Here is a 22,503-nt window from a genome sequence, read left to right as displayed (position 1 = left end):
TTTTGTGGATATTATTATTTCATTTGTAAGTGACAAATTAGACTTAACTATAAAAATTAGACTTAACATGTACATAGACATTTTTGTGGATATTATTATTTCATTGGTAAGTGGTAAATTAGAATTAACCATAAAAATTAGACTTAATATGTACATAGACATTTTTGTGGATATTATTATTTCATTTGTAAGTAGCAAATTAGACTTAACCATAAAAATTAATCATAAAAAATGGTTAAACAAAAAAATTTTAGCAAAAAAGGGTTTGGACAAAAAAAATCATTTCGTTCTATTAGTGTAAATTGTGGATAATCAAAAGTTTACACACAAAAAAAAAAATCATTAACCACAAAAATTTTTAATTCATATTTCACAAATGGGAAAAAAAAATCTGACAAGAATTTATTTTGTTTTGTTTTTTAATTTTAATTAACAATTATGTTCAAGTTAAAATTAATTGGGGTTAAAAATTGAGAGTTAGGGATTAGGGAAAATGTTAAGTTTATTGGAATATGACATGTCTTTAGGGATGCAAATAAAGTCGTTATGCAATTGAGTGTTCAAGTTGTGTGGTGAAAATATGTTACATTTTTCAAGAAGAAAAAACAAAAAGTTGCTTTCAATTTTTAAGTTTCTCCAGTGTTCATGATTGAGGAGTAAATAGTTGTGAAAATTTTTAATTTGTTTGAAATATGTTTGATGTTTATGAATGAAAAATATATATATATGTTTTGTAACAGTGTCTTCAAAAATTAAATTTAAAATTTGTGTTTAGTATATGTTTATTTTGTAGGAATTTGTTATGTTATAAGAATGGGAAAAAAGAATAAACTATTTTTTAATGTTAAAAATTTTAGAAAAATATGAGTGTAGTTGGAATTTTAAAAAATAAGAAAAAAAAGAAAATTCTTATAAATAGAAAAAATTAAAAAATATTTACATTTTATAGCAAAAAGTTACAAAAGTGCTTTGTACTTTACAACTTTTTGTAAATAGTGTAAATATTTTTAAATATTTTTTTTTATATTTAAAAAGACAAAAAAAAAAAAAAAAAACTCAAGATAAAATCAATTTCATTTAGAAAAGCTGCACTAAATACCCTAACTCAACTCAGCACCCCAAACTAGATATTCCAACTAAACTAAACACAAACAATTTAACTTTATAGATAATCTAACTTCCATATAATAATCACCAACTAATGCCCCATTAGTGAATATTATAATTGTTTAACCCTTCTTTTTTCCTCACTAAACAAAATTTAAAAGAATAATAATAAAGTTAATTTTCAAATTTTTATTTGGTGTTTTAAGATCATGTTTAAAAATGTAGATTTAAAACAAGACAACTTATATAGAAGTACTGATTTTAAGCTTAAATTTTCAAAAATAGATAATTAAAAATAAAATAATTATCAAATATATTTTTTTAAAAAATAGGTATAAATGGAGTAAAGATTCAAACAATGATTTCAATCGAGTATAAATATTCCTATGCTTAAGTGGAAAATAAAAATAATTCTTTTTCTTATGATTTGATATCATCCTCATTATTGGGCTGGTTTGACCTAGCTCGACCCTCAAAAGTAAATGCCCAAGCTCGATCCAAGCCTAAAAGTCTAGGCACCTAATGTTGGATTCAAGAAGCAGGTAGCGTAAGTAAACCAGGATCATTAAGCATTCTAATTCAGTAATTTTGACTTAGTCTAAGCATGCTCATAAACTAGAAACAAAGTTTAAACCCTAACCTTTGAAGTACCTTTGAATCAAGATCTCCAACTGTAACCTCCTTGATTTCTGCTCGTGAACCACCACAAGGGCTTCCATACTATCCTTTTGGTGCCCTGGATTGAGTTGTGGGACTCAAAATAAGCTTGGATTAAGGAAATAAGGAGAGGAAGGCTAGTTTATCAACTGGCTAAAGAACAGTTTTTCAAACATTATTTCTCAACAAAATTTGCTCATAGTATAAAAGTCTTCCATCGCTTAGTGTTGAGAGCCTATATGATAGTGTCTGCCTACTAAACGATCGCACACTCGTATTTACTAAACGATCGCTTGCGATTTCTTAAACGATCGCTTAGCGCCTGAGCGTATCTAAACAACCGCTTACCTTTGACCTAAACGATCGCTTAGCAATTACTACACGATTATGTACCCCGACCTAAACGACAAGCACCTGACTATACGATAGTCGTCCCTTTCTCCCATTTGCTTATTCGTAGTACACGATTGCTTTTCCTCTTCCCCTCTACCAATTCCATCAAAGTCCACCCTTTGGATTCTCACTCCGAGAATACTGAGGGCTTCGAGTGGTGGTGTCGTCCCTGTTGCTTGTTGTTCATGTAGACGATCATGGTGTTGTTGGACGATTGTTTATTGGATGAGAAAAAGCGTTAGGAGTTTGGTCACGGTGAGACCGAGATTTGTGAAGAAAGTCTTCAACTGGTAAGTCTCTTAGTCTCTTGTATTTTATCTTTTAAAGCATGTCAGTAATTGGAATTATCAAGCAAGCAAAGACCTAATTATTACAAAAACCAGCAAAAATCGGTTTCATAACACTTCTGGAATGCTTGAACCGCCTTGAACCGGACCTCCAATGCTCAAAACTGTGCTAAACCGGCAAAGAACCGTCGAGTACCATCAAACATCGAGTGTGCCATCAAGTACCATCATGCATCAAGTATTTCATTACATACAAGCAAGTATAAGCATCGAGTACCATCGAGTATGGTATCATTCATCGAGTATATCACGAAATACCATCGAGTATAAGCATCGAGTACCATCGAGTATGACATCGTGCATCGAGTATTTCACAAAATACCATTGAGTTGCTCATCAAGTAAGGCATCATGTATCGAGTTTTGGAGAATCGAGCATCGAGTTTTGAGCAGATGTTGAAAATCTAGTTCTTCTGCTTGACCTTCTTCACTTCTTTCTTCAATTACGACTTAATTGCAACTCTAATGACTCCATACGAATTACAGACACTTAAACACACATTAAGAATCAACAAACAAGAGCCAATTACAAGAATTACATCATAATTGAAAAGAAAACAATGCCAAAACTCAGAGAAATCAAATTAGTTCATCATTTTCATACAACCTATGAAACAACACCCACCAAGCCAAAGTTAAACTGAATTGAATGCTTAAATGATGCTCTGATACCAATTGTTGGATTCAAAAAGCAGGCAGCGGAAGTAAAATAGGATCATTAAGCATTCTAATTCATTAATTTTGGCCTCAAACTAATGCTCATAAACTATTAATAAAGTTTCAACACTAATCTTTGAAGTACCTTTGAATCTGTAACGACCAGACATTTTGAGTACTCTGATAACGGTCGTTACTCATAATTACACATTTACATTCAAAACATTTTGACTATTGAGGAAAATAAATTTCATTCAAATAATAAAGACACTTTTCCAAAATAAATAATAAATAAGTAAAACCTTTGTTCGGGACCCCTAAAATAATGAAGAAAAAATAACTTAAACAGATAAAATTTTGACCAACATCGAGTTTCAAATCAAAACTTCTAAATAGCTTGAAAACGTAAATTGAGCGGAAGCGATTTACATGTCTCATATGGCATGATCACAGGTTCCTTTCATCACCCGCCGGTCCGTTCGTATCTTTACCTGAAAAACATAAATTAAGAAAGGTTGAGTATAAAGATACTCAGTAAATGATCCCATTACTGGGATCAAGCTATGCATCCATTGGCAGAGAATGATGAGCTCGTGGCTCAAACAACTACATCTGTCTTAGATGATGAAAAGAAACCAAAGGAAGTACTGTCTTGCCTTGACATGCATATCTAACGGCTCGTAGGCACATCGTCAAACATGAAAAATAACATGAATGTTAACTTGTCGATTCACGCATGTCTAGTGGCCCGTAGGCATACTGTCAAATATGGAAAATAACATGAACGTGAACCTGTCGACTATGGAAATGACATGAACGTGAACCTGTTGACTCACGCATGTCTAACGGCCCGTAGGCACACCATCAAACATGAAAAATAACATGAACGTGAACTTGTCGACTCACGCATGTCTAGCGGCCCATAGGCATACCGTCAAACATGGAAAATAACATGAACGTGAACCTGTCGACTCACGCATGTCTAGTGGCCCGTAGGCACACCGTCAAATATGAAAAATAACATGAACGTGAACCTGTCGACTCACGCATGTCTAGCGTCTTGTAGGCACACCGTCAAATATGAAACTAGAACTGTCGGTCCTTTGAAATAAAACATGCATCAAGGCAAGACGGTAAACTGCTCTATTGGACTTCATCCATCACATACATAATTTCAATACTGATTAGAAATTCAAACATGCTCATAATACTCATAGTATATCACAATGACAAAATCATGCTTCTAGAGTACATTAATTAACTTTATAAATCTAATCTAGGCCGTTTGGCACGAAGGCACCGATAATAGTACTACTTAACTCAACTTGATCACAAAAGTCCATGCAAATAATTCCTTGAAACCTTTAGAAAACTTGAGTCAACACAAAGTTGTGGCTTGGTCCATGATAAATTCCAAAACTTGATTCAATTAGCCAATCTAATCAAGAATTAAATCCAAAATCAATAACTTAATTTTTTCACTATTACACTCAATCTAAAAGAATAACCAACCAACAACTTACCCAAAATTTACCGATCTTTACCAATTTTTGCAAAATGAAAAATGGTCTCTAGCTTGATGGTCAATGCCTCAAAACTTCAAAATCTTGAATCTAAGTTTCACACCAAAGAAAGGTTACTAATTTAACCCAAAATCAAAGGGGTGAAATTCACCTCCCAAATTATAAGGAAAATAAGTCTTATCCAAGGTTTTTCTCAAGATTCCGACAAAGATCGAACAGTGGCGGCTGATGACACGTCGGTTCGTGGCTACCATAGATAGGCAGCAGGTGTTGCTGTCGGACGACATACATTGTTTAGGCTAGCGACTGGTAGTGAGAGCCTTGCATGAGAAGGGTTTGCGAGAGTGAGAGAGAAGAGGAATTTCTAGTTTTACGGATTTTATTCAGCAGCAATTACAACCAAACCAAAGCTTCAAACAACAACCATTCAAAATGAAACTCTATATGTCTCGAACAGGCTGACCAAATTTGAGCACGATCCAACGATTCAAACTTTAGTAATCGACAATTTTGTGAAAGCTGTCGTTGAAAAACCGAATTTCTTTCTCCCCAATTTTTTACCTCTTTTCACTCTCATTTAATTTCGAAAAAATCTCGATTCTTTTATTTTTTTTTTCAAATCTTGAAAAGATAAATAAAATATTTTATCACAATATCTCCAAGATCTACAAAGATTCTATTAAATTAATAAAACAATTAACTTTTCAAATTATCTTAATTTAGGCTTCAAAAACCAAAACTAAATGGCATAAGGTCCATCAATTCGATACAAATTAAATCATTCCAAATATTTAAATCAATTCAAATGCACATGAAATTAATTATCTCTTTATTTTTTTTTAAGTTGGTCACAAAATCCAAAATCAAATGGAAGCAAAATTCAATATTTTCAAGATAATTAGTTCGAATATCTAATCAATTAAATTTAATTTAACCAATAAATTTTTTTCAATTATTTTAATTTAATCCCAATTTTCCAAATGAAAGGGGAATTTAAACACAATAATTTTAGATAATTAACTTAAATTTTCCTGAAATTCGGGATGTTACATTCTTCCCTCCTTAAGAGACTTTCGTCCTTGAAAGTTCAAGTCCTTAAAGGCTCGTGATACTTAGTTTTTGTCTCATCCTCATGTTTCCAAATGGCTTCTTCAGACTGATAATACTGCCAAAGAACTTTTAATTAGCACTAACTCCACGTTTTAGATAGTCTTCACCTCCTACCATGAATTATATAACTTATCTAAGACAATATCATGTTACTCTTTAATCTTAAAACAAACACATATCACCATTTAGACCTTCCTATGCACGAGTCTGAAAATCTCACTTAAATGAGGCTCTTGAAGTCCCCATATACTGTAGAGCATTTGTCATTCCAAAATACATCATCATAACCTCATAATAGTTATAACCATTACCTGATGCCAGTTTCTAAGATAAAGACCTTTATGGTTGCATACATCTATATTGAGAATGTTCACACTCCATAGAGTGGGTCACCTCACTGTCCATGCAATAGAAAACATATCTCTCATGGCATCTCAAGTCCAGGATTCAGAATTTGGATTCGACACCTAATTGCCCTAAAAATTCCCTGCAACCGAGATATGCTATCATATTCAATCCATAATAGTTGATACAAAATCACGTGAATCATCTTTCTTTCCTAATAAACAAAGTTGGTGTGCTCCAAGGCAAAACATTAAGACACATATGAAACACTTTGCTAAATGGTTCTTGTATCAGTGACTTAGGCTATTCCAACTCTACTAGAGTCCTTCTATGAGGAGCATTAAGGATAGGAGTTGTTCTCAACTCAAGTTCATCTCTAGAGCTAGGGGTCATTCTGGAAGGTCAAATTTACTCAACCTTAATACTCATATAGCTTGTTTCTTACTTGGAGCTAGATTACTTTCACCTTCAAATAAAATCGAGGGCTTCATTAATTCCTTGTTCTAGATATTCGTGTCCACAATCAAAACTTGTAAATCTTGCTAATACCTTTTAATGTCTTCCTCTTCTTTAATGAGGCCTTAACCCTTCAATTTCCATAGTTTCTAGCAACTATTGCTACTAAACATCCTTTCATAAAACGTTATTTCCTCCGAGTCCACTATAATTTGAAGAAGATTGCTAAGCACTCTTCCAACGCGTGATAGTCTAGCTTAATCAAATTCTCATGCTAAAACTGTGTTCCATGACCAATAGCTTAGGCAGGATATCAATTCAACCAACAAATACTAAGATCCATAGTTTCAAATAGTAACGAGATTGTTCACACCATCTCTAAAGGGTCGTAAACACATATTTCCTATCTTGGAAACCAAACCAAACCTTTTTCTTAATCTCAAATCATTAATTCCCGTTACATTCTTAAAACAACAAAATATTTCTCAAATCCTTTCATTTTCCCTTATCTTTTCGAAGACCAATAAATCCAAGGAACTTTTTTTCACTTTTCTAGTGAAATATATCTGTACCTAAAACATGTGACTGTTCGAATCCCCTTTCACAATCTACAATCTAACAACCTAAGCAAGCTATATATATATTCGAATAATGCCTACTGCAGTCCACAGTTCCAAATGGTAATAAGAGAATCCTCCTTTACACTAAAACTAACGCCTTGTATTCACCCATATCATGTTTTAAAATCCAAACCATACTTAACTATTTGGGAGTCTTGAACACATTAATTTCCATTTACCTCTCCAAATTAATAAAAAAAAAACTTTCCTTAAATACTTTTATTTTTTTTTCATATTTATCCTTTCTTAACCCAACAACTTGAAGGTGCACTTCAAGAGTGGAATATAATCCCTAAACCAAGACATATGACCCTTTATAACCTTTTCCATAAATCTAAAATTCCATTCCAAACTTGGAACCATAGTAGGGTATCCCCACAAGATAACATTGCTTTTAAACTTCAAAATGTTTATCCTTCCTCTTGGTATGGTTAATTAAACTTGAATCTTTTCATTGCAACAACCACATAGTTCAAACCCAAGCACCTTAAGAATTTTCAATCCAATAACTCGTTTTCTCCCATATAAAGGCAACTATAATTTCAACCATCTTGGAATTCCTTCACCAATTCATCTTACCTAGGTCTTGTAAAGAGTTTCTCATACTATCTTTATGCTCCATCTAGTATTTCTTCTTCCTTTTAGTTCATCTTACCTAGGTCTTGACCAATTGATCTTAACTAGTTTATCGACTGGCTAAAGAACAATTCTTCAAACACTATTTCTTAGCAAAATTTCAACTGATTTATCTCTTCTTCCACTCAAAATTCCAGCTTTATATTGCATGACTTTCATGTACTAATAGCCTTGCATGAATCACAACTCATGCTTGAATTAATTGAGCTCCTAAAATTTGAAAGTAGAAAAATCCCACTTTTGGGATTTTTTCCATTTCCAAACTTCCTTAATAACTTTTTTGTTAAAAAAATATAACTTCAAAAAATAATTTAATTTATAAATTGAAATTGTATTAATTTTACAAAATTAATTCAATAATTAATTTTTTAATAAAATTAATAAATTAATTAAACAATTTAATAAATCTTATTAATTTAATATCAAATATTAAATTAATTACTCACCAATTCCTTTACCATGAATCTTTATTCATGAATTTAATATTTAAATCATATTTAAATATTAATTGATTCTCCATTTCCGTTTAATTTCAATATTAAACGTGTAATTATATCACATATAATTATTAATTCCCTTAATTCTAATTTGAACGCTTCAAATCAACTTATCACGCTACTCTAAGGCTAATCGTTTTGTGAGCTAATAGGGGGACCTAGTGGATGTACAGATCATGGGCTCCAATGATCCAAGATTAATTGGCTAAACTCTTTTCACCGAATTAACCCCCATTCATTAACTATTGATTCACTCCACTAAAGCCCGTAGTTGCACTCCCCTCACTGTAGATATATTGTGTCCACTCGATATAACCATGGTTAGTAAGTTAACCCTTCACATATTGTTCATAATAACGGTTGGGTCAAAAGATTGTTTTACCCCCGAGAGTACCTCTTGTTCCTTAAGTCCTACTGATCCTCTAATGAACAATTAGTTTGTAATCCGATCATCAAACCGAGTCCCTCTTGGGCCAATGAGAGGATGGGGCCCTTTGTTCAAGACCCAAAATCAGTACTTAAAAGGAACAACCTCTCTACTATCCCTAAAAGCGGGTAGGAGTGAATTCCATCTTACCCCTGAAATGTGAGGCTTATTGAGCTGGCACTATTGAGCCAACCCCTACCTATGCAAATCTAAGGATAATCCTGAATAAACAGGAGTTCATAATTAGCTCAGGATTAAGGTTAAGTTACCTAGGTGAACGCCTTGAAATAGTTGGTCTTAAATAGTAAACAACTTTATAAAGTAAGAGTGGCTTATTTTGTGGTCCAATCTTGTACAAACTCATTGCACAAGACGCCCCCACTTCTCATGTCATCACATGTATGAATTAGGATCACTTCGTTTGTAGTACTTTACAATTCTTTGTTACAACTACAGAGTTGGTCGCAATAGTGTTACCAGAATAAAGCACCCAACCTTATTCGTATACTGTAAACCATTTTGACTATTTACTTGAACCTGATCCACTTTTATGTCTCCACATAAAGTTCAAGTACTCATGTAATAGTCATGGATCTTTTAGTTTATTGGATTTATTTCTAAAATGAAATAAACAATTCATATATTCAATAACAACTTATTGAATTTTCTGAATAAGTTTAATGTTTACAAACCACGAGTTTTAAGACATAAAACCCAACACCTAAATTATTGTTCGGGTTCAGATTGTGCTAATCTAACCTTCAATAGCCAAACTCATGGCCTAACGTTTGGATTTGACTCTTTGGATCAAAGTTTCGATCCATTGGATTAGCCTATTGAATATTAATTATTTAAAAATATATATGTATATTTTAGATTTTCTTCAGAAAATTTTTATTAAAATTTATTAAATTTGTATTTTATTAAATTTATTTTATTTTTGTTACTTTTTTTAGATAAAATTATTGATATTATAAGGTTTTATTTAATGTTTAATTGACTTAAAAAGTTTTGTTAATTTTTAACACTTTAAAAATTACTGTTAACTAAAACCTACAATAAATCCAAGTATATTTAAAAAATAATTTAAAAAAATTTATTTTTTAATATATAATATAAAATATATACATGCATGTATATTTGGGTTTGTCCAATGATAAGTTTATTGGGATTCTAAAAAAATGATAAGTTTATTCGGTCGACCCGTAGGCCGATCCAAATACGAGCTAGTCCGATTATGAAAATGGTGATCCATATCAAATCCAATGAATAAATGGGCTAGGTTGGATTGGGCCAGTCAAACGTTGACTTTGGATCGAGCTTAGGCTGGACTCAAACCTATCTTTGGGCTTCGGGCCCATTGATGAGGCTGAATCTGATACAGAAGTTTATTATTTGTATATTTTTAGTTTTAAGTAATCATAACTCCCCATTTTCCAATGATTTTGGTTTAAATAGCTAAAAGACTAATGGTTGTTTATTTAATGAAAATATATGATTAGCATGAAACAAATATCTAGTTTACTACGTTTGTTTTACAGTAAGATTACAAGGTATATTATACATAGAGATTTTTTTAGCATCTTAGGACGCCTTGATGAAGAGCATCTTAAGAATTTTGGTTGCTTTTCTAAAATATAAATTTTTGAGACACCCACATTTATTTATACTAGTTAAAAAAACACGTGCAATTAACGTGAAAGCTCATAGTTTTAAGGAAACTTTTCATAGGTAGAAAAAATATCAAATTATTTACAGAAATAGCAAAAAAGAAAAAATAATGATAGACATTGATAGACTTCTATCAGTTTCTATCATTGATAGATACTAATAGACTTCTATCAGCCTTTATCTGCCTCTATAAAAAAAAATTAAAATTTTATTATTTTTTGTAAATAGTTTCCCTTGTTTTTCTATTTTTGAAAATCCCCTAGTTTTAATTGAAAGAAAGAATAAAAAAGTAGTGTAAAAATCTAATTTTTCTTGTTATATAAGTTAATTTAGAATAAATTTCAAACGTGTTTCATGTAGTTTTAGAATTTTATAAGGTAATATTAAAAATTGAAATGATTATATTTTATGTTGAGTTTAAATGGTGAATATTTGACATGAAATTAAAAAATTAAGAAAGAAATAAAAATGATTAAAAGAGACCACATGGATGATTAAAATTACAATACATAGAATGCAATTGAATTTGATAAATGAGTGATATAATATGATAATTTATTACCTCAAAGAAAATTCTTTGATATTCTTCGAGGATGAAAAAAGAAGGAAATGTTTTAATAAATTGGATTTTGATTCTATGAAAATATCAATATTTATAAACAAAGCATATCTTTCACTGTCAAATTTTGATATTTTATACCAACTATTTGGATTGCATTCATACATGAATGGATGAGCCGACTCGGTGTAACCACGTCCATTCAAATAGTCATGTCCCACTAGCAAATATTGCAATTATTCAATGCCCTTCTCTCAACGAACACCTCAACTTATAGAGTCACATCCTATTAGCAATGCTTGAAGGGTAAAATATAAATTTATTAAAAAACCAAATTTGAAGTATATATATATATATATATATATATACGTTGGGGATGATGCCCTAAAGTCTCGTGTCCTGTAGTTTGTAAACAGTTTGTACGAACATTTATGATATATAATATATGATATTTACTTCACTTCTTGACTTTGCACATTTAGATGTTTTATTTGCTTTACCACAAACCAATAAACTAAAATCCCTGATTGCCATTATGTAACTTAAGCATGTATGTGGTGACATACAAGTGGATCATGTCTTAAGTGATAACCAAAATGGCCTGTAGTATATGGATATAGGAGGGAAACCTTATCCTGGTAACGCTACGGATGCGTCCCGCTTTCTAGAATAGAAAAGTTAGCAGGAATTATAGAAATAGAAAATCGAAAACCGAACCACACCGAAACCAAAATCAGACTGAACCGAATACTTCCTCAAATTGAATTTTGCGGTTTGAATCGATTTAGTGTAATTTTAAAATCGAATTACTCGGTTCAGTTCGATATGACCCCTAAACTGAACCATACCAAACCGTGAACACCCCTAGTGGGAAGAGTGATGCACATGGACATGTTTTAACACATATGTTGCATTCATTGACCCCAATCTCTGTGAATTTCATTATCATTTCATGTGAACTTGTATAAGGACTAATGTTGAATATTATCTTAGTTTTCCTTTAAGACTTTGTCATACATAAATTGCTTGTAAAGACCGATTAAATTGCATATTAACTGTCGGGCGCTCCAATAAAGACTGACGACTACACTCTTCGCACTACAGATATATTTCTGTGCCTATTGGATATAACCATTCAACAGTATGATGGTCCTTCACAAATTGCTCATAAGTACAGTTAAGCCAAAATTACCGTTTTGCCCCTATAGTTACATCTAACTCCTTATGTACCATTGACCCCTCTAATGAACAATTGATCATAGTCCAACTATGACTAAACCCCTTTCGAGCCAGGAAAGGGCGTGGTATCACATTGTTTAATCCTCGGAATCAGCCCTTAAAGGAGCAATTTATCTAATTACCCCAACCTTGGGGAAGGAGTGAATTCCTTTTTGTGAAGTTGTGTTCCCAGCTCCCCAATCAAATGAATGCTAAAATGGTAGGCTTGTTGAGTCGGTGATCTAGCCACTCTCACCCTTACAAATCAAAGGACCGCCCTCATAGGTAGGAGTTCACAGTTCACTTAGTATTCAGGTTATGTTACCTATGGTCATCCTGGTGAAATGTAAGTCTCTATTATGAACGGTGTTATATAATGAGTTTGTGGTCCGGTCTTATACAAACTCCTTTGTATAGAATATCCCCGCTCACATGTCTATACATGAATGATCAGGATCAGATTATTTGTAGTACTTTACAACAATTGTAATACTTACAAAGCGGACCATACTCGTAGTGTCACTAGGATAAGGTATCCAGTCTTATCCATCTACTAAAGACCATTAAGGTTATCACTTAAACATGATCCACCTGTATATCTCTACATACATGTTTAAGTTACAAGATAACCTTGGATGATAGTTTATTGGTTTGTAGTTAATGCAACAAAAATATGGAATAAAATATCATATATTTTATTAAATAGACAATGAGTTTGTCCAATACATTTACAATCTATAGGACCCTAGAAGATTTAGGGCATCAACCTCAACACTTTGTTTATGGGTCTTAATGTGTGATTAAGAGTTTGTAAATTTGTTAGAGTCAATAGAGTTGTACTTAGGCTGTAATTGAAGAAAAAAGAAAGAGAGGTTAGCTGCAGAATTTAAAAAATGAAGCTACTATCAGGCAGTGTTGCAACACTACCCACAGAGCGTTGTAATTGAAGGATCTCATATCTAAGAGTTCCATGGGCGCGCTCGGATCGCTCCAATCTCACCGTGACCAAAATACATATTATACATTCAATACATACAGTTATGCAAACAAATCTTAATTAATGGCATGCTAAGAACAAGATAAACAACAAGGGAAAGAGTACCATACCAGTTAAGGATAATCTTCACACTTTGAAACTCAATGCAGCGGAACCCTCCAAGCGATCTACCAATGCCCAGCAGCAGCGTCAACAACAGCAGCACGAACAACCGCATGAACACGAACGCTGATAACGGGTAGAAAAACACGTTATCATAGTGCTAAGTTCTTAAACAATGTTGGCTTGCGTTGATAAAACATGTTAAATTGCATCCAAAAAGCACCAGATTCATAATATTGTGGTCGCATGCGTTCATCACATAGGAACAGTTGATTTTTATATTTTTATGCAGAATATGCATTGACGCAAGACGAAAATTGCGATCATAAGAAATCATTGGTCGAGTGCAACATTACCGCAAGGCTTTGCGATAATCGTGTTCGCAAACAGTCGCCCAAGAAGGATTGCCGCAACTTGATCAGCGCAACATGGTGGACGCATCTGGGTGAAAGGCTAATTATTCGCAATGGGATAGAAAGCTGATGACAGTCGAATCCGAATTAAGTTAATAGCCGCTAACGATAACAAGTACATTCAGCTTTTCGGTGACAAATATTCGGTGCATCAGCCAGGGAATTAAAGCCATCCCATCTGTGCAATCACAAGAAAGAAGTCGCCTTCACCCCGAGCTCTATAAATACAGAAGGCATACTTCAGAAAAGGAGTTCGGTTACTTAGATAAAATTTATATAGAATTTAGCCTTGTCCATAGTTTTCTTTTATCTTTAAGGTGGAGCAAGGGAAGAGCTGACACGCTGGAGATCGCTTAGGGAAACTCGAGAGAGAACCTTGAGACGTAGAATCAGAGAGCGGGCTGACTCTCGCGAGAGCGAGATTATCTTTTGAGCACGAGTAGAAAAACAGTGTAAAAGCTTTGGCAACAAGAGATTGCTATCAGACCCTTTATTCTATACTTGCATTGTTATTTTGTACTTCATCTTTATATTTATACAATGGAAGTTCTATGTCTACATCTGTTCACTCTCTTAGCACGCATGAGTAGCTAAACTAGTCGAATGGGTTGAGAAGAACTAAACTAACATGACCTAGGAAGTTCATTGCTTGCGATTGTCTTGTTTTATGTTGTGCTAAATACCCTTTAGAGCTACTCGAGAGAGAGTCTAAAGAAAGAACCTAATGACTCGAGAGAGCTAGGTTAAAATCTAGACTCGAGAGAGCAAGATTAGAACTACATAAACAAGAGATAGGGACTTAGAGATAAGCTCTGTTTATCAACTTGTATCGCATGCATCCTAGAGATGGGAATGATATTATGTGGTTGCCTTATTTGTGTATGTGTCATTTTGTCATCGCATAAATAAGAATAGAGACTTATGTGTAGGTCCTATAGACTTAGCATATATATCGCATGCATTCTAGCCTTAGAAGCCGGCATTCGCACCGAGAGGTGGTTTACTATTGTATGCATGTTGCATGATCGCAAAGCATGAACGCATCCTAGGAAGTATTAGCCGAAACTTTTCTCAACCCGTTCACTACATACTCATCGCATTTCCTGTTTATCAACTCTTTTCAAACTCCACCGCATTTGTTTATTTTTCATTAACGCAAACAACAATCCCAATAATTTATTTATTTATCCGATTACCGCAAAGTTTTCATAAAAATTACCAACGCAACCTGTTTTCACAAGTCCCTGAGTTCGACCCTCGACTTACCAGGAAACTCAGTTGAATTTACACTTGGATTCCGCTGAGGAAACTTGAGTGCACAACGCAATTTTACCATCGTATATCATTCATAATTCACTTCATAAAAATAAGCATCAAATACCGGGGGGACGACACCACCATTAAAGAGCCCCGGGTATTCTCAGAGTGAGAATCCAAAGTGTGGTCTTTGGTGAATTTGGTAGAGGAAGGAGGAAACACGAATCGTGTAGGCAATAAGCAAGTTGGAGGAAAAAGAACGCTATTGCATAGCAGAAATACTTATCGTTTAGAAAGAGCTACACGATCGTGTAGTATTTACTGAACGATCCTTTAGGAAAAGGTACACGATCGTTTAGTAAAATCGGCAGAATATACGATCTTTTAGGGAAGCTATCCGATCGTGTAGGAAACAGTGTGTGATCGTTTAGGTGCGAGGTAGACGATCGTTTAGATGGAGAGGACTATCGTATAGGCTTTCGTTTTATGTAAGCGATCGTTTAGATGTTCACCAACGCGCTCTCTCTCTCTTTTCTTTTGAGACGACGATCAAAATGAAAACTATTTTCATTTTAACTCATCAGTTACAATAACCGATGTTGTCCCACTAACCCCCGTCCGAACATGAATTTTGGATTAATTATCATATATCTAATCAACTAATTAGTTAATAAATATAATCATATTATATTTTTATCCTATAGTTTGATATCACGTATCTACTATAGTATTTTCTCCTCTACTTGATATAAATCATATTTATATTTAATTTCCTCCAAAATAATGTATCTCATACATTTGCCAATTATATCATATATAATTAACCAATCCAATTATATCATATATAATCGAACTTCCTCTTGTCAATTTGAACATTTCAAATTAACCCAAATACTGGTTCTCAACTTTATCCAAGTTACCTAGGGGACCTAATGGACATGTGGCTTGAAACTCCAATGGTCCATGAATAGCTGACTAAACTCTTTAGCCACGAGATCCATCATCCTTTAACTGTCAGGCATTCCACTAAAGACCAACATCTGAACTCTTCTCACCACAGATATATTCCTGTGTCCATCGGATATAACCAATCATGAGTATGATGACCCTTCACAGATGCTCGTAAGTACAACTGGGCCAAATTACCGTTATGCCTTTGTAGTTTCATCTCACTCCTTAAGTACCACTGATTCCTCTAATGAACAATACAACATAGTCCAATATGTTTGAACACCTCTCGGGCCAAAGAAGGTGTGTGGTGCCACATCGTTCAAGCCCCTCAGTCTTTAAGGGATCTATCTATCTACTTACCCCTGCCTCAGGGAAGAAGTGAATTTCATCTTGTCTAGCTGAGTTTCCAGCAATCAGATGAATCCTCAAAATCGTAGGTTTGAATCGGCGAATTGGCCACTCACACCCATACAAATCAAAGGACCACACTCAATGGCAGGAGTTCCTAACTCACTCAGGATTGAGGTCAAGTTACCTAAGTCATCCTAGTGAAGTGAAGTCTCTGTCATGAACGGTGTTATATAACGAGACGTTAATACTTCGTGGTCAGGTCTTATACAAACTCTTTATATAGGACGCCCCCGCTCACATGTCCCCAACACGAATGATCAGGATCAGGCCATCTATTACAAGTCACAACATTTGTGACCATTCCACCGCCACATCCATAGCGTTACTAGGATAAGGTTTCCCTCCCATATCCATATACTACAGACCATTTTGGTTATCACTTAAGACATGATCCACTTGTATGTCAGCACATACATGCTTGAGTCACATACAGATAACCAGGGATTTTATGTTTATTGGTTTGTGGTAAAGCATATAAAACAAGTAACTGAGCAAAAATACAGGATGTGAAGTAAATATCATATATTAACAACACAAGCGTTCGTACATACTGTTTACAAACTACAGGTCACGAGACTTTAGAGCATCAACCCCAACAGTAACATTGTTCTTCATCAGCCCGAGGCATTGCAACACTGCTTATCCTAGCACAGAAAGCGCACGCACGACCCGACCGATGGTTTAAGTGAACTAGTTCAGCCAGTTCAGGTCTAGAAGGTCCAGTTCAACTCGGTTTGGTGCTTTGAAGATCCAGTTCGGCAGTTCGAATCGGTTCGTGAAGATCAGAAGCACTTTGAAGGAGTTTTTAATTATTATTATAATAATATAGGCCTTTTACTTGTTTGAAATGCCAAAACTGGTACATGTTAATGTGTGTTTAATTATTTATGCATTGTAAAGGTACGTTATAATTAAATAAATCTTATATGTGCATATAGTATGCCATGCAGATTTAAAATCCCACCATAGGAAGCATGTAGCATGCATTGAAAGTATGTTATAAAGAGTTATAATATATAGTATGCATGTTTATGGTTTCAAGTATTTAATATAAAGTGTTATATTAAATCTTGAAATGCTTGATGAATGTTATGGATGATCAACATCTCTATTGTTTTATAATTGTTATAAAAACTAGATTGGATGTTTAAAATTCATAACAATAAGAAGCATGCTCACCTAGGTTAAGAAATAACAATTTGTTTTAATAGTTAAAAGAGGTCGTTATCTTGTAAAATTTGGTTACAAACTCAACTGATCTATAATCCTATTTAAGGCTGAAGGTATTTAAGTTGATGGTTTATGGAACACCTCCTACCTGGGGATTATAACCAAATAATTGAGCGTTGTTAACCCGATTTTATGAGTACGTGTAAGCAATGTGAGGTTTTAAAACTTGTTATCACCCAGACATCGTAGGTTAAAATCCAAATATAAATGTTATATTTATATTATCATCTAGACTTAGGTTGTTTTATTAGCCATAATATCCTAAGTAAATGTTTACCAAAAATAAATAGAACACTTTAGTGGGAGATTAATAACATATACGATATGTTGTTCTTAGCTCTCACATCCTTAAGAGTTCACACCATGAGATTCATGCTTGACTTCGTGTCACCCTAGGAGTGACCTCCATTCGGAAAGTGTTTGCATGAGTCAATAGCAAGGTGAATAGGGGAAGTTGTTCATAGTAAGTGGTTGAAAGATGTATGCCAACGTGTGTTGCGATCTTTTCCATTAGTTTGAACAGTGGGATTCTTATGTTACGCCTACTTGTCGACTTTATATGACCTACGCTAGTTGTTTTACGGCAGCTATCCTCTCGAAGGGTTGTAACATGGGATTCGGAACAACTCAAACTCCAAAAATGGATATGATTTCTTAGATTGATTCCCGACCTTGACTCTCCAATTCGGTAGCATTGTTGAGGTCAACCTCTTGTTGGGGTTGATGCCCTAAATCTCGTAGGGTCCTGTAGTTTGTAAACACTTTTATGAACAAACATTTTGTAATTTATAATATATGATATTTTATTCACATTGTCTATTAGATATTTGATATTTTAGTTGCATTAACCACAAACCAATAAACTAAGATCCATGGTTATCGTTGTAACTTAAACATGTATGTGGAGACAAAAAAGTGGATTGTGTTTTAAGTGATAACCTAAATGGTCTGTAGTATATGGATAAGGAGGGATGCCTTATCTTGGTGACACTACGAGTATGGACCGCTTTGTAGGTGTTACAAATGTTGTAAAGTGATACAAATGATCTGATCCTGATTATTCATGTTTTGAGATATTCTATACAAAAGAGTTTGTATAAGACTGGACCACAAAATGTTTAGTCTCGTTATATAACGCCGTTCATAATTGAGACTTTCATTTCAATAGGATGACCATAGGAAACATGACCTTAATCCTGAGTGAGTTGTGAACTCTTGCATATGAGGGTAGTCCTTTGATTTGCATGGGTGAAAGTGACCAGATCGCCGATTCAACAAGCCTACCATTTTGGAAATTCGTCTGATTGGGGAGCTAGGAAATCAACTACAAAAGATGGAATTCACTTCTTCCCCAAAGCAGGGGTAAGTAGATAAATTGCCTCCTTAAGGGCTAATTTCGGGTCTTGAACAATGTGGCGCCACATTGTCTCTTGGCCTGGGAGCCGTTTAGTCATAGCGGGACTATGATCTATTGTTCATTAGAGGAATTAGTGGTACTTAAGGAATTAGATGTTATAAGGGCAAAACGGTAATATATCTGTAGTGTGAAGAGTGCAGCTGTATATCTTTAGTAGAGTGTCCGACAGTTAACGGATGGTAGATAATGTGATTAAAGAGTTTAGTCAGTTATTCACGTACCGTTGGAGCTTCAAGCTACAAATCCATTAGGTCCCCTTGGTAGTTCAATGGATTCAAGTTGAGAATTAGTTTTTGGGTTTATTTGAAATGTTCAAATTAATTAGAGGGAATTTGATTATGTATGATATAATTAAATTAATTCAATTATATATGATATAATTGATACAATGTATTTGATATATTATTGTTTGATTGGAGGAACTAATATTTGAATATAATTCAAATATAATTTCTTTAAATTAGATTCATAGTTATTAATTTAATATAAATATGATTTATATTAAATGCCATAAAATAGAAAAAGAACTATGGTTTATATGTTGTATATAATACAATATTAAAATTATAGGTTATAAATATAATATGATAAGTTAGTTATCATATTTATTTATATTTATTAATTATTTGATAATTAAAAAATCTTTTTCACAATAACCATTCTTAGTGGGTAGTTGTACGATTTTATGGCAAAGGGGAATAAAGATGAAAATTTGCTTTTCTAATTGTTAAACGACTGATGTCTCAGATTACAAGCAATCGAGTTTACTAGACGATAGCTTGAGAGACTAAAAGATTGAGTATCTAGTCTATCTGATAGACCTTCATCTTCTACACAATAGTGTCATCGTTTACTCGATCGTCTCCTCTTCCACTCTAAATATTCCCTTAAACCAAAATAAGTCGGAGCCCACCACTCTTGAATTCTCAAACCGAAAATACCAAGGTAATCTTGTGGTTGTGTCTGATTTGTTCGAGGATTGAGTTTCTACTCGTTGCTATTCGAGGGAGTTTGTCTTGCTCGTTTCGTTTGTGTTGTTCGATGCGTTGTTGAACGATCGAGGGATATACTTGAAGAAAGGTTCTTCAAAGGTATTGTCTCTTTATCCTTTGTTTGTATTTAATTCAAAGCATGCCATAATTTATGATTTAATGCATAATATGTTTAGTCTGACTGTAAATGTATGAGTTCTTTCACAATGGAGTTTGAACGATCCACTTCTGCTCAAAGGTCCTCTATAATTAGAGTTCCTTCACCTCTGAGGTCTGAAAATGAGGGTTAGACTTATGATAATTATTAAGTGTTAGTAAGTTCTTGACCGAAAACGGTAACTAAATGACTATAGGAATATGAGTTATTCTGGTATTAATATTTAGTCAAGAATGTCCTGCTTTAGTGAAGGAGTATTTGATGCCCCTCGTAGCATCTATTTTGACTCACTAAAGTATCGTTGCAAATAAAATAATGAAATTTGGGTACATTATTACTTTGCTAAAACATGAATAGATTTAAAAGAAATTCACTAATAGAATTTGTTTATATTTTCAGAGATGACTAGCTCATTAATACAGTTACTGGCTTCTGAGAAACTTAATGGGGACAATTATGTTACATGAAAATCAAACCTGAATATAATATTGTTAATAGATGATCCGAGGTTAGTTTTAATTGAGGAATGTTCTACTAACCCTAACTCAAACTCAAATCGAACTGTTCAGGAAGTATATGACAAGTGGACAAGGACAAATGTAAAGGCCCGAGCCTATATTCTTGCCAGCATATCTGATGTTTTGGCGAAGAAACATGATCGCATGCATACCGCAAAAGAGATTATGGAATCTCTGCAGGGGATGTTTGGATAGTTGTCCTTCTCCCTTAGACTTGATGTCATCAAGTACATTTATAAATGCCGTATGAAAGAAGGGACCTCTGTTAGAGAACATGTCATGGACATGATGGTCCATTTCAATATAGCAGAAGTAAATGGAGTTGTCATTTACGAGAAAAGTCATGTCAATTTTATTCTAGAATTTCTTCCGAAGAGCTTCTTATAGTTTCACACAAATGCAATGATGAACAAGATAGAATATAATTTAACCACTCTTTTTAATAAGCTATAGACATATTAGTTCCTCTTGAAAACTAAGGGACAGAATGCATAGGTAAATGTTGCCATTACAGATAAAAGAGGATTGTCCTCTAAGGTAAAGTTTGATTCTTCTTTCCTAAGAATAAAAGTGTTTAGTGGAAAAGGAAGGCTCCTTCTGACCGCAAAGGCAAGGCTAAAGTTGTAGACAAAGGAAAGTGTTTCTACTACAACGAAGACGGGTGCCTTGTGGAAAAGAAAGCGAAAAAAGAAAAACAAGGAAATTAGTTTATGAAGAATGCTTGCAGAAGAAGAGATAACTCTCAGAGTTGTGAACAAGGGAGGCTATCTCAGAAAAATCAATGGGAGTTCCAGAAGTCGTGTTCAAAAGATAGATCTATTATATTAGATAATGTACTTCTTGTTAATGTAATGAAAAGTCTTGTATCTATCTTTTGTAAGAATATTTGTACAAAAATATCTTTTGACATAAACAAAGTGTTCATTAGCGAAAGATGTTTTTTTTATTATTATTTATTCTATTATAGAACAACTTCTATGTTAAAACCAACCGAAGCATAGGCCATTTAAATATTCAAATATTTAAAACGGCTGAACAACTTCTATCTTTGGCATTTAAGATTTGGTCACATAAGTTTTAATATGATTGAGAAAATGGTTAAAATTGATCATCGAAATTAGTTAAAAGACAGCCTTTTAACACTATATGTGTCTTGTCTTGAAGATGAGATGACCAAAAAATCTTAGAGCCAAAGAACCCTTAGAGCTTATACATTCAAACCTATATGGTCCGATGAATGTCAAGGCACGAGAAAGATATGAATATTTCATCCGTTTTATTGATAATTATTTGAAGTATGATTATATTTACCTAACTTGTGGTATAGGACTTGATCATAAGTCTAAAACACTTGAAAAGTTCAAGGTGTATGAAAACTTGTTAGGTAAAACAATTTAAACACTTCGATCAGAGGTGGAGAGTACATAAAATCTAAAATTTCCAGAACTATTTGATAGAATATAGAATCCAGTCACAACTCTCTCGGGATGAAAAACAGACCCCTGTTAGACATAGTTCAGTTGAAAGATAAGCTATGCTTAATTGCCTAAATTGTTTTGGGAATACACAGTAGTGACTGTTATATACTTTTTAAACATCATTCCATTAAAAGGTTTTTTTGAAACTCCATATGAGATGTGGAAAGGTCATAAGCTGTTTATGAAAAGTAAAGGATGTTCACATATTTCAGAATTTGGAAAAGACCGACACATATGTTGGTGTCGAACCCTAAGGAAATGGAGCATCGCTCAAAATAGTAGGCCTGTCCATAGGCTAACCAAAAACAGTGTACTTCTTCAATCCATAAGAAAATCAAGTATTTGTGACAAATGTTAC

The sequence above is a fragment of the Benincasa hispida genome, chromosome 7 (assembly GCF_027475165.1).
Source record: "Benincasa hispida cultivar pf3 chromosome 7, pf3_genome.v1.1, whole genome shotgun sequence".
NCBI lineage: Eukaryota > Viridiplantae > Streptophyta > Magnoliopsida > Cucurbitales > Cucurbitaceae > Benincasa > Benincasa hispida.
The sequence above is the reverse complement of the archived record's forward strand: the minus strand, read 5'-3'. Positions refer to the sequence as shown.